This window comes from Bidens hawaiensis, unplaced genomic scaffold, assembly GCF_021521415.1.
Source record: "Bidens hawaiensis isolate Kalapana, Puna unplaced genomic scaffold, B.hawaiensis_p1.1 tig00006085_1, whole genome shotgun sequence".
In the NCBI taxonomy this organism is placed as follows: Eukaryota; Viridiplantae; Streptophyta; class Magnoliopsida; order Asterales; family Asteraceae; genus Bidens; species Bidens hawaiensis.
The window spans coordinates 735,974-750,000 of NW_027491404.1; the positions used below are offsets into that span (position 1 = coordinate 735,974).

The 14,027-nt window shown below is 36.2% G+C and overlaps 1 pseudogene across 1 annotated transcript; it reads left to right on the forward strand.

Moving 5' to 3' along the window:
- Nucleotides 1–745: 745 nt before the first annotated feature.
- Nucleotides 746–8,547, forward strand: LOC143631513 (calcium-transporting ATPase 8, plasma membrane-type-like; annotated as a pseudogene). Its single transcript, XR_013153370.1, has 32 exons — nt 746–932; nt 1,848–1,964; nt 2,047–2,086; nt 2,166–2,281; nt 2,403–2,534; nt 2,637–2,726; nt 2,813–2,882; nt 2,967–3,041; nt 3,137–3,210; nt 3,282–3,359; nt 3,445–3,516; nt 3,683–3,764; nt 3,875–3,957; nt 4,040–4,148; nt 4,303–4,358; nt 4,474–4,514; nt 4,588–4,673; nt 4,774–4,911; nt 5,051–5,116; nt 5,198–5,296; nt 5,409–5,519; nt 5,633–5,800; nt 5,883–5,942; nt 6,014–6,178; nt 6,259–6,375; nt 6,446–6,544; nt 6,653–6,790; nt 6,871–6,971; nt 7,075–7,255; nt 7,330–7,529; nt 8,053–8,156; nt 8,239–8,547. The product of XR_013153370.1 is annotated as a calcium-transporting ATPase 8, plasma membrane-type-like (transcript).
- The last annotated feature ends 5,480 nt before the right edge of the window (nt 8,548–14,027 follow it).

The window sequence follows — 14,027 nt, forward strand, 5'->3', positions numbered from 1 at the left end:
TTTAATACTAGACGGATGCCCGCGCGATGCAGCGGGTGTTTGAACCTGTTAATCACGTAACAAATATAAGTGTTATGGTTCAGTTAAAACCTTGAAATCGTTTAAACCGGTAATTGGTTTGACTTCTTTTTTTACTTTTGGTTTTTGGTCGGTTTCAAAATGTAGTGAACGGTTGGTTTGCGGTTTATACTGGACACTGAACACCCCTACGTAACATATTAATTTATTTAAAATGAAAAAAATATAACAATATCATATCCAAATTAAAGAGAATAAAATGCTCATATTTATGGTGTAATTTTTTTTATAAAAATATTAACGTTTGAAAGCGCTATAGTCGTTTAAAAATAATGGGTGAGAAGTTAGTTTACAACTTCAATTGAAAATATAAAATGGTTAAAGATGAGGGACCAAACTTGTAAGTTGAATGGATTGTGTTTAAAAGACAAGGTTACCCTTACTAACACATGCATCTTATGCTTTAAATGTTGTAAATTACTTAAAAATGAGTGTATGATGGTATAGATTATCACTTTTGTAATAAAAATAATAAAATGTAGAGGATATATATAAGAAAAGAAATTATCACGAATAAAAATAATTCATCCTACTATATTATATTTGTGTTAATGCGAAACCCTAACGGCTCCTCCATCTTGCTACTGTAATCCACCGTTTGATTTCGTGTTTTTAGCTTAATCTTTTGACGATGATCATACCAGTCACTTAATTATGATTGTGTTTACAGAATAGAATTAAAGTGAGGTGTCATCTTTTCTGCGACAATTGAATTAATGAGTAACGGTGACCAGAAACACCGCAAGGACTTGGAGTCCGGCGGTGGAAGTAGCGAGGAGTACGAGTCTGTTAACGATCCGTTTGACATTGTGCATACTAAAAGTGCTCCGGCTGACCGCCTTAAGAGATGGAGGGTATACTCTTCTCTTTGCTTGCTTAATTCGTGTTTTCGTTGTAAATTGACGCCGTGTTGTTAAGTTTTATGCGATCTGTTTGTTCACCATTGTTATTGTGGCTTTCTGTTAGGTTTTGTTTGTTGTATTTTGGATAGTTATTTTGTGAAAGGAGATGGTGTAGATTCTTATAATTAGGGCTTTTGGTAGTCGTTAAACGGTTAAAGCGCGGTAATATTTAAGACAAGGTACTTGCAAGAGATGCCTTGGTTTAAAGATGTGTGTTTATGTAAATGACTCATTGTATGAATGATTAAGCTTTTCACCTACACGGTTGAAACATAATGTAGGTTTTTAGCTGAATGTTCTTTTAATTTATTACTTCGGAGCATGTTAAAACACGTGTGCCATGTTAACGAGGGATACTGTTTAGGATAGTCAAATGTTTGCGTGTAGAAAACGTTTATCGCTATCAATGCACAATTAAAGTATGTGTATATATGTTTGGTGGGGATCACTTTCATTGGGCTACGAATATAGGTTTTGAAAACGGTTAAGTCGTAAGATTCTGATCGACACGTCACACGTGTAATAAATCTTTTATTCCATGCTTTCTATGCTTGTACATGATATATATCGATTGCTTTAGACAAAGACCGGAAAGAATCTACATTCCTATTGATCACGTGTTATATACTTATATATTGTGTTTCTTTAGTTGGTTGAATCAGCCACAATGCGGTTTTGTTACAAGGGCTAACAAGCAAATTAGCAAAACGTTGATACATGAACTCTAGCTCTCCATGTTATGACTATTAATTGGTGTAGCTATGCTGATTTAATAAAATAAAACCATAGTGTGATCTTGTTACATCTACACTATTTTTTTTTTGCTTTCAATGCGATAGAATTTTAACTAAATTTTCGTTGATTTAGCAAGCGGCACTTGTATTAAATGCTTCCCGTCGATTCCGCTACACTTTGGATTTGAAAAAAGCGGAAGAGAAGAAAGAAATTATAGCAAAGATCAGAACTCACACTCATGTCATACGAGTAATGTTATCTCATCTTTATAGTTTATACATAATCTAATTTAACTTGAACTAACTTATGACCCGTTATTTGGTATTTTCAGGCAGCCTATCTTTTTCAAGCAGCTGCACAAAAAACAGATGGTATTCTTTTTGTTGATTTACATTTATACCTTTTAGGCGTCGATACCAGATTGACTTATTAACATTCTCTCCGCAACAGGAACCCCAAAAGCACCCCCAACTCCCATTCCTACCGGTGATTATGACGTCAGTCATGATCAGCTCGCTACAATGACAAGAGACCATGATTTTTCGACTTTGCAAAACTTTGGAGGGGTAAGTTTCTGATAGATTCAGATTTTCTCTCTCATTTTCACACACACATACATAGAGCCGTCAGCCATTGGTATTCTTGTGGTTGACATTGTTCGTTGTTTTTTCTCCATGAACACAACAGGTTAAAGGATTAGCAGAAAAGTTGAAGACAAACCCAGATAAGGGAATTCAAGAGGATGATGCAAACATATTAGATAGAAAAAATGTGTTCGGGTCCAATACATATCCACGAAAAAAGGGGCGAAGCTTTTGGGTACTTGCTTGTTTTCCGTGTTCTCCTTTTCTAAACTCTATTGATATTGTTAAGAATTTATTTAATCGGAAATTGCAATAATGGGATGGAATATGTTTATAGAGGTTTATGCTGGATGCTTGTCGAGATACAACTTTGATCATTTTGATGGTAGCTGCTGCAGCTTCTCTTGCACTAGGCATTAAAACAGAGGTTAGTGAATCAGAACTTGTCACTGCATTTACCCTTGATCATAGTATAATAAATTCTGTTTTTTTTAACATCTGCTATAATTTCAGGGAATTAAAGAAGGGTGGTATGATGGAGGAAGCATAGCTTTGGCTGTTATAATTGTCATACTTGTTACAGGTACATTATTGAATAACTGGTTATTTCAGTCATCATGTTACTGGCAGAAACTTGATGTCTAAACATTTTCTTTCTGTTTTCTAGCCATAAGTGACTATAAACAATCACTTCAATTTCAAAACTTAAATGAGGAGAAGCAGAACATACAATTGGAGGTGGGTTTTCATTAATGTATTTGTATTTTGTACAATTTTTTTTGTATCAGTTATTCGGTTTTGTTGACAAATTAAGACTGATATTTGTAGGTTGTTGAGGTGGAAGAAGGGTGGAAATTTCAATATTTGATATCGTTGTGGGGGATGTCATACCCCTAACAATTGGAGACCAGGTCAGAGAATTGGTAACATGGTTTTCATGATTTCCATTCTTGCATTTGTTTACCTTTCAATTATTATTCAGGTTCCAGCTGACGGGGTTTTAATTTCTGGTCACTCCCTTGCTATTGACGAGTCAAGTATGACCGGGGAGAGTAAAATTGTAAGTTCCATGTATTTTTTCATGTGTTACATTTTTATGATCTCCTTTTATTGTGAGTAACATAACGTTTTATGTGGTTGAACAGGTTACCAAAGATCACAAATCACCATTTTTAATGTCTGGATGCAAGGTGGCTGATGGTTATGGTACAATGCTGGTATGAAAGATGATTTATCACATCCACGTTCTTTAAAATATATATGGAATCTTTTCAATTTTGAGATTTTAGAAATTTGATAACTTTTTCGTTTTCTCATTTCATGATGACTTTTTGAATCTTTTTCTATATGGACATAAAGTTATGTTTACTTGCTCATTGTTAGGCGACTAGTTGGAATAAATACAGAATGGGGATTGCTTATGGCTAGCATATCAGAAGATAACGGTGAGGAAACACCGTTACAGGTTAGCTTTCGGTTCAAACTTCTTTTTATTGTAATTGGCAATAAATAAATATTTTTTCATGACTACAAAGCATTCAAAGTTTTGAAGTATTGGAAATTGACTTTTACCAGGTGCGTTTAAATGGGGTCGCAACGTTTATTGGTGTAGTTGGGCTTGTGGTTGCTGTGTCAGTTCTTGTCATCCTTCTTGCTAGGTATTTTGATATTAAGGCTTTATAAGTTATAACAATACTTTTTACTGCTCTTTCTAGCTCTAAGATGATTATTTTCTGTTAGGTTTTTTACTGGACACACGAAGGATGAAGAGGGAAAAGTAGAGTTTATTGGTGGCAAAACTAGTCTTGGGGATGCTATTGATGGTGCAATCAAGATTTTCACTGTTGCGGTATGTATTTTTTGAATGCATACTTAATGATTGTCTTTGGTGATTTTTGAGAACCGAACAAACTGCTGGTTTGTACTTTGATTGTGACCTTGGTGCTAAAATGTAAAATAGTTTTCGTAAAGTTTAGAACTTAAAAGTTGCAATTGTACGACAGGTGACGATTGTTGTTGTTGCGGTGCCAGAAGGGCTTCCATTGGCTGTCACTTTAACGTAAGTTGTCTGTTATTGTGTACTAATATGTGGTTCTCTTTCCTTTTATGTAAGATTTACTCATTTTCTTTTGACACAGTGGTTAACCTGTTAATCATGTTGTGCATACATACAGGCTTGCGTACTCAATGAGGAAAATGATGGCTGACAAAGCATTGGTGTGTTTGATAACTATTTTTCAAAAACTCTCGGGTTCCGACTTGTTTTTACTTTAATTTGCTTAATTTGCTGGTTAGGAGACTATCTGCTTGTGAAACAATGGGTTCTGCAACTACAATTTGCAGTGACAAAACTGGAACTTTGACATTGAATTCGGTGAGATAACCTAATTGTTTATTTCTGATTGTGTTTTTTTTTCAATATTTTGAAAGATAAAATTTTAAATCAATGCATTACATGTTTTTTGCTTTTCTAGATGACTGTGGTTGAGGCTTACATATGTGGGAAAAAGACCGATCCACCAAACAACACGTCAGAGTTACCAGCAAGGGTTACATCTCTTCTCATTGAAAGTGTAGCTCAGAATACAACTGGCAGTGTATATCTTCCTGAGGTAATTAAGGGTTATTAATACTTTTTAGAGTATGTCATGATTAGTATTTCTGCAGGTGTAGTAGTGATTATCATCTTATTTTGAAAATGGCAATTTCACTCTGCCGGTTGTTTATTTATTTTTTTATTGTACATAATAGGGTGGTAAAGATGTTGAGGTTTCTGGATCACCAACCGAGAAGGCCATTCTTCAATGGGGTGTTGATGCAAGTTGCTCATTCACACATTATTTATAGTGTTTTTGTATTAATTTTTGTATTTGATTTATTGTTTTGTAATAATTGCAGCTTGGAATGAATTTTGAAGTTGTCAGATCAGATTCTTCAGTTATTCATGCATTTCCATTTAACTCCGAGAAAAAACGAGGCGGTGTTGCGGTGAAACGGGTAATTGTACAGTCTTTCTAGTATTCATATCTACTTCAAATAAAGCTAATAATCTTTTGCAGGTGTTTTGCTTCACTTGAACTATAAATTTATTTCTTTAATTTTTTTACAGTCGGATTCTCAAGTTCATGTACACTGGAAAGGTGCAGCTGAAATTGTCTTGGCTGCTTGCACAACATACATGGATAGTAACGAGCAGTTTATTCCCCTTGATGATGGAAAGGTGTTTAGTCATTTGCAAGTTTATGAATTGAATGTTTTTTTTTTCGAGTTAGGATTTCTGAATGCCAAGGATAAACTTCAATGATTCAAAGTTAATTATTCTTAAACTTGCAGACAGAATATTTTAAAAAGGCGATTGAAGATATGGCTGCTAGAAGTTTGAGGTGTGTTGCTATCGCCTACCGACCACTGAAAGGAGAAACTGTACCAACAGATGAAGAACTGTCAATTTGGGAACTGCCTGAGGGTGATCTTGTTTTGCTTGCAATAGTTGGTTTGAAGGTGTGTAATCTTTTGATCAATTTATTAATTTATGGGGTGAAGTTACAACATCAAGTTTTTATATAAGTGGTTTGCATTGTAGGATCCTTGTCGGCCAGGTGTGAAAGATGCTGTCCAACTCTGTGTAAAGGCTGGTGTGAAGGTAATTGCTGTTATATTATTGTACCTATTATAAATGTGCATATAATTGTTAACTTACATCAATATATGCAGGTGAGAATGGTGACTGGGGACAATCTGCAAACAGCAAAAGCAATTGCATTAGAATGTGGAATCCTTGGGTCAGATGCAGATGCTACTGAGCCAAACTTAATTGAAGGGAAATCATTCCGTGCTATGTCTGAGGCTCAACGACTAGAAGTAGCTGATAAGATATCTGTGTGTAGTTATTCAATAAGATTTTTAAATTTGTTTTGCATCTACTTTTACATTAAGTTGTACGCGTGTATGGTCCACAGGTGATGGGGCGGTCATCTCCTAATGATAAATTGTTGCTTGTGCAAGCCCTGAGGAAGAAAGGACATGTTGTTGCTGTAACTGGAGATGGTACAAATGATGCTCCTGCGTTACATGAGGTAATTCAAATTCTATACTATTTAAATCAGCATCACTTTTGATATGTTATTAACAATTGTTGTCTTGTAGGCTGATATTGGTCTTGCTATGGGGATTCAAGGCACTGAAGTAGCAAAAGAGAGTAGTGACATCATCATACTAGATGATAATTTTGCTTCAGTTGTAAAGGTGATTAGTTATAAATTTTACTTCTAGCTGGATCAAAATAAGTTTCAAAAGCATAAAACCAGACTGTACCTCAAAGATTAATAATGTTTCTGTTTTGTCACATAATAGGTTGTTAGGTGGGGAAGATCTGTATATGCAAATATACAGAAATTTATCCAGTTTCAGCTTACTGTGAATGTGGCTGCACTTATAATTAATGTCGTAGCTGCAATTTCTTCTGGTGATGTCCCCTTAAATGCAGTGCAGGTATATTTGTACATATTGTTTAATTATTTTATGCCAAAGTGTGGAGACAAAATTTTATATATATTTTGATTTTTGTTTAGCTCCTCTGGGTGAACCTGATCATGGACACTCTGGGTGCACTTGCACTGGCTACTGAACCGCCAACTGATCACCTCATGGACCGCCACCCTGTTGGCCGCAGGTTATTTTTAGCAATAGTATATTAATATTTATTGTTTCATCAGCTAGTTGTCATTTCTGTTTCATACTTTCATGTACTAATTTTATTATTATTTTTTTTTCAGGGAGCCTCTTATTACAAATATCATGTGGAGGAATTTGATAGTACAAGCTCTTTATCAAGTGACGGTTTTACTTGTACTTAATTTCCGGGGCAGAGAAATTTTACCTTCACAACATGACCTTATTGAACATGCTACCAAAGAGAAAAATACTCTTATATTCAACGCATTCGTCTTTTCTCAGGTAATTATTTCAACTTATGCTAGGTTTTATGTTTGGAATTGACTATAACAAATTACTAATTATTGTAACTACAGATATTCAATGAGTTCAATGCACGGAAGCCTGATGAATTGAATGTTTTCAAAGGAGTTACTAAAAATCGTCTGTTTGTGGGGATCGTGAGCTTTACTGTGGTTCTTCAGGTCATAATCGTCATGTTTCTTGGAAAGTTTACTTCAACTGTAAGGCTGAGTTGGCAATTGTGGCTGGTTTCTCTTGCAATCGGGTTTTTCAGGTAAGTTATATTTTGAAATCATTCTTGTTGACACCATAATAAAATGGGTATACTTATTTTCATGAAAAAGACCTTCAAAATAGTTTTGGTATATCAAACTCAACTTGTCTATACTATACAAATAAGTGAACTAGTTTTTGTATATTAAAGTCCTTAACCTTTGTCGAAAATGCATGTACTAACCCTTAATTTTAAAAATTAAGATGTTATGATTTTTTCCTCTTTTGTTTTGCAAAAATGTTTGAATGCTCTAAGTTTTGACCAATTTTAAGAGTTAGCAAGCCATTTATATAAAAAAGAAATTCATGAATACATATATTGTTGACAAGGTTAAGGACGTTAATACACAAAGTTTAGTTTAGTTTAGTAAATTTATTTATTTGTGTATGTATTTATAAGTTACTAAAATCATGTTGATAGAGCTTTTCATGAAAAATAAGAAAACAGTTTTTTTTTGTATTAACCATTAACATTTGTATGTTAATGATTTATCTTATTTGTTGTTTTTCCAATTCGTCACTAGTTGGCCCCTTGCGGTTGTTGGGAAATTTATACCGGTATCTGAAAGGCCCTTTGGGGATTACTTTGTCAAACTGTTTACGTTTTGCATACCGCTTGGAAACCGTGGTACGTTTTAGGGCATAACTATATAGACAATTGATTTCTTGTGAGGTTACAAGTTATAAACTCGTGTTTGTTATTATCACAGGTTCGTCTGGCAGAAGAAATGTGGAATAGAAGTCTATTGGAAGGGTGGGTGCTTACGCCGTTCTAGTTTTGGAAATAGATGAAAAGGCTAACATCAAGTTACATATATCTAACGATAGTATGATTTTGAAGGCTCTTAAGTTTAGGTCAATAACTTGGAAGTTTCTTTTGAGTATCTTTTTTAAAAAAAGGCTGGAATTAAGTTTGTTTTGCAAGTTAGGGGCTTGTTTGTTTATTTGAATATTATGCTTTTTTTTGTTCTACATTTTATCGTTTTACATGACTGCATGGCATGAAAATCAGGAATAGCTTATTTTAAGTGATAAATTTTAACGGAGATGAATGGATCGAAAACAGGCTTAATTTAGTTAATAGTTTTTATATTTAGACTAAATCTTTTTGTTAGTTTTATTTTTAAATTGATATTAGAATATGAATCAGTATTGAAATAAGTGTTCACTTGGATGCTCTGTTTAATCCAATAGTTAGGTAAATCTTTTATAAATTTAAATTTCTATATTTCAATCCGAATTATTCTAACTAGCTTAAAAACCACGACAATTTGGCCAGATTAATTTTATTTCTTAACGTTGTCGTATCTTTATATTATAATTTAGTTTCTAAATGTTATTAATAAAATCAACGGGGACAAAGTTGGCTTGCGTGTCACTTGTTAAATATTGAATGCTGTGTTCTGTCTCTAATATAACTAGTGTTTTACCTGACGTAATGGTAAAACTTAAGCGTTGTCGGTCTCAAACGTTGAAGCGGTAAGTCGTTGCGAATTCGGTTATGTGTGTTATTGTACCGAAACTAAAATGACAAAATAATAATTCCCTTATTTTTTTAGTTACGTAAATATTATGATTACACTATAAGTCATATTCTTACTTTCTTATAAAACGTCTTTGAAAAATATATGATAAGGGTAAAATTTTACAATAACACATCTTCATATTCACTAATCCATAAATTTTTTGATAGTTTAAAATTGTAACTTTAACTATGAGTTTACTATGGAACGAGTGCCCCGTAAGCAAAAGAAATTGTAACATATGTGATAGTGACGAGGTAAAATGAAGAAATATCGAGTGTAATTAAGATCATTGACCCCCGAAGAAGCACTAATGGGTAAATTATAGGTAAATAAAGTAATACGGAGTATATTCAACGGCACGAATTTGAAAAATAATATAGTGAATACTGTTGTTTGGAATTTATAGGTTATTGGGTTGTTGTAGTAATAAAAAATCAATATAAACTCAACAATGCAAGACAATCACATAAAAAAAAATAATTACTGCTCCCATTGTTTGATCAATATAAATGATTGCGAGCAACGTACCGTTACGAATAAAGATTCTCTCTATACAAGGTACGGAGTTAAGGTGGACAGAAGACTCGAACCCAGAACCGGGTTTTTACTATCCGAACCCAGAACCGGCCCTACCCGTAGAGTATGGATAGAGCATGCAATGCTACGAATTTCAATACCAAAACCCGTACCCGGAACTGGACCCGATGTGTACCCGGTAATACCTCAAACCCCGAACCGGTTCCATACCCAGAACCGGGTTTTTTCCAATACCCGAAACCGGGTTTTTTAAATACCCGATCTTACACGAAATTACCCCAAAAGAGTGTAGCCCCTAAAAACCCAATCTATACCCGGAAACATGGTATTCAAATATCCGGCCCGAAGCTGATGCATAGGGTATGGTTTCTAAAGACAATATACTCGGACCCTATTACCAATACCTGATCATACCAAAACCCGGTCCCATACTCATAACCGGATATTAAAAAAACCCAATTTGTACACCTCTAAAACTACGGAGCATAACTATGTAACGTGAAAATTCACTAGGCCCAAAAGCATAAGTGGACTGATAATCAAATGGCCTCGTGGGCTCGAATGTGAATTTCTAGATGACTCAAGTCTAAATTATTTATGAAACAACCGGCCCAAACAAAGTAAACTCAGTCCTCAAGATCCTTTTTGCATCATATCTAAGGGATTCTTTGGTTCGGGTTGAAGAAGCAATGTCACTCTCCTTATCAAACTGACTGCATGTCCGTGAGGATCCCACCAGAGCGCCTTCCACTTCTAATAGGCCACGAACTAGACCAGAATCATTCTCAACGAGTCCATAAGGAGTGATCCCATTTTTTTCATCGGGTCCGAGTAGAGACCAAAGATCTTGAGTGACCGATCCGGCAGAACAACTCAAAAGATAAAGAAGTATCGTTAATTTCTTCATGCTCGTTCCAAGTTCGAAGTACCAATTGTACAAATAAGAATCCACTTCGTTACATGATTTCTTTTTCATATAGATAGATATAGGATCTATGAAGCAATTACTTAAAAGTACATTTTGTGCTACAGCCCATATATGGGTGTTCAAAGTTGGATCTCCGAAGTTTCGGATATCCAAACATTTCAGATAGTGAATTTCATTATCCGAATCCGTATCCGAAATTTCGGATATCGGATGTTCGTCGGATATCTGAACTTCGGATAGTGAAACAGATATCTGACGTAAAAAAATTATAATTAACAAAGAAACATTACAATTGTTAGTGCACAGAAATTTGACAATGTGGATATGTTATCCTGGCATATGTTTTGGATCAGTTATCCTTAGCGTGTGTTCCAGATCCGGTCAGGATCAAGGATCCACAGTACTTATTAGTTACTAACGGTTGTTCTCAAGTGTGGTCTTATATTTAGCAGGTATAACGGTTAGAAGACTCAGTCTATCCACTAAATTGCAGTCAAGAAGATATTGACGTGTCTGGATTAATTATCCTTCTGAAGAGTTCCAGAGCTATGTCAGGATCATGGATCCTCGGTATTTGCTGCTATTAATGGTTGTATCTTATATGAAGGCTGATATTTAATAAGTCTAACGGCTAGAAGACCTGGTCTACCACCTATTTCGCAGCCTGAGTGATGGAGCACGTGGTCAAAGTGGCTGTTACGATTATATTGAAGACATGGCGGATTTTTAGGGATTATTAGTTAATAGTCTTTATTAATCATAACTTCCTTGAGTTATTATCTTTTATATATAATGGAGATTGTGATCAGTTAGAAAACACATGTACGTACACACACTAGAGCAGAAGCTAACATTCTCTCTACACACTAGCTTTGTTTGTAATCTCGATCATATACTCCATAAACACTTGTAACCACCTTCTATTTATCAATATAATCGACGGTGATAGTTTTCACCGTCCGAGAGTTTTTTGTGCCGGAGACCACGATAACCACATACTCATCGACCAAAGGTTACCTTGTTGATCATTGACTAACGTACTTCGACCAAAGATTATCTCATTAATCCTTGACCGAAGTAAGACAATCTTGGTTAAGGGCTTTTCCCCTCATGATCAAACCTTTGTGTTCACCAATATTACTCTCATACACTTGTTGTTATCGAATTAGCACCTTTCCTCACATAACAGATTTGGATACTTGATCCTTAACAGATTTTTGTCCAAAACAAAACAAACTCAAGGATCCTCGTTCTTTCAGCCAGGATCATTTATCCTTCAACAGGGGTCCGTGGGTCAACGAACTCAAGGATCCTCGTTCCTTCAACAAGGATCATCCATCCTTCAACCAGGATCCTCTGGGTTGTATTCTCAAGGATCCTTCAGCTCCCAACCTCAAGGATCCTTCTGGCAGAATCAAGGATCCTCAGGAATTCACCATCAAAGGCCTTCAGAGGTCCATGAAGGGGACATCATCCCCATGCAGACCGTTGCCTCTAGTAGACCTGCTACTGTAGCAGATGCCTCTTATCTTAACTACACTTCTGGGATGCCAACGTTCAACCAACCAAGAGGTAACGCCTATAATCACATATCCTCAGACACTAACCTTGGCTCTATGCAGGATACAGGTATCAATCAGGCTATGGCTAGGGAAATTCAGAAGCTTAAGGATATGATATCCAGCGTGCCAGGAGTGGTCCGTCCGATTCCTGAAATACCAGAAGGGAGCCATAAGTTGTCCAGATTTGCTCCACCGATATGCGATGCGGAGATCCCAAAACGCTTTCAAACACCCAACATGAAGGTGTATGATGGGACCACTGATCCGGAAGAGCACGTGGCTTAGTATAGGGAAAGGATGGAGATCAATCCAGTTCCTGAAAGACTCAAGGAAGCTTGTCTATGCAAGGGTTTCGGATCCACACTAACAGGATATGCACTTAAATGGCTGCTAAGTCTTCCTCCTTATTATGTTACATCTTTTTCACATTTAGTTAACTTGTTCAACAGCCAGTTTTCTTGTAGTAGGAAATTTGAGAAGTTAACTAGTGATTTATATAGAGTTGTCCAACCTTATGATGAATCCTTAAGGGATTTTGTTACAAGGTTTGGCAGGGAAGCCCTAGAAATACCTAATCTTGATATGGCTACGGCTGTTGAAGCATTCAAGATGGGACTTCAAAGGGGCTCCCCATTTTATGATGATCTTGTGATGACTCCTTGCAGGACCTTAGATGAAGTCAGGAACAGGGCGTTAAGATTCATCCGACTAGAAGATGATAAAAAGATCCAGGATCGTCTTGGGGGGTAAACAAAACAAGAATCCCCCGATAAGAATAAAGGATCCTCATACAGGAACAACAATTCGAAGCCGTACACCAAGTTTAACAATCAAAACGTACGAGCAGTTGAAGAAGGAGATGACGATGAAGACTATCCTTGAATCTCTGACTATTGTTTCTCTATGGAAACTCATGGCTTGATCTGTGCCATGAAGGACCTAGGGGAAAAATAAGGTGGCCCGTAAAAACGAGAAGACAACCGCGTTCAAGGACAAGTCTAAGTGTTGTGCTTTTCACGAAGATTTTGGCCACATGACAGACGAGTGCATCGGCTTAAGAAGGGAATTTGGATACCTCTTGAGCAAGGGTCACTTTAAAGAACTCTTGGGAAGGAAGAAATCCAAGATCCAGGATCCTGAAGACCTTCCACAGAAAGCGGCACCACCACCACAAGATGCTCATGTAATCAACTTCGTCGCCAGATATTATGACATATTTCAAACCTATTGTTCTGCAGAAGTAGAATCTGTGGAAGACTTCAAGTTGGACGATGAAAGAAGGCCGCTCATCCACACTACTCGAATAACTGATCAGAGAGTCTTATTCGATTCAAGTATCCAGGATCCTAACCAGGATGAAATGGATGTGCGAATGGTCAATTTCATCTCTGGAGGATCAGACATATGTGGAACTTCCTTCTCGGCAGCAAAGAGGCTCGCTAAAGAGATCAAGTTGGATAACGGAGAACGACCAATAGTATCTACCACTTTGACAACAGATAAAAGGATCTTCTTCGATGAGGAAGATAAACTAAACATCCAGGATCCTCACCATGACGGTTTGATTATTACTTTATTTATCGCTAACCATTATGTACGCAGGATCCTAGTTGACGGTGGGAGCTCGGTCAACATTATCAAGCATGATGTCTTCAAGAAGATGAATATACCAGATTCGGAGATCATTCCTAGAACATCAGTGCTAGTCGGTTTCAGTGGAGAAACCAAGAAGACATTGGGGGACATCAACCTCCCAATCTATATTGAAGGGTTAAATTCATATAAAAAATTTTGTGTTATTGATAACCTTTCTTGTTGCAATGTTATTTTAGGCAGGTCCTAGCAGCATGGAATGAAGGCGGTGGCCACAACTTACCACCAATGCATCAAATTACCTACTCCGTGGGGAGTTGTGAAGATAATTGGTGATCAGGAAAAGGCCAAGA